A 273-nucleotide genomic window follows, 5' to 3' on the forward strand; every position below is an offset into this window, starting at 1 on the left:
AAAGAATTTAAATATCAGGGAGTCACAATCAGGATCACACAAGAATTGTCAGCAACAACATTAAAGGGTCAGTGATGATGAAGCATAATATTTTGGAGAACAAAAGAGCTAGGCTAAAACCAAGACTCACTTACCTGACAATATTAATTGAAATACATCAAGGAAAAATGACTATTCAATAAAATAGAATGATTTCAAGCTTTGATAAGGAAAAGACCAGAATTAACCAAAAGTTTGATCTCCAATATCAAGACTCCAGAGAAATATGAAAAG

Source organism: Notamacropus eugenii, chromosome 3, assembly GCF_028372415.1.
Source record: "Notamacropus eugenii isolate mMacEug1 chromosome 3, mMacEug1.pri_v2, whole genome shotgun sequence".
Taxonomy (NCBI): domain Eukaryota; kingdom Metazoa; phylum Chordata; class Mammalia; order Diprotodontia; family Macropodidae; genus Notamacropus; species Notamacropus eugenii.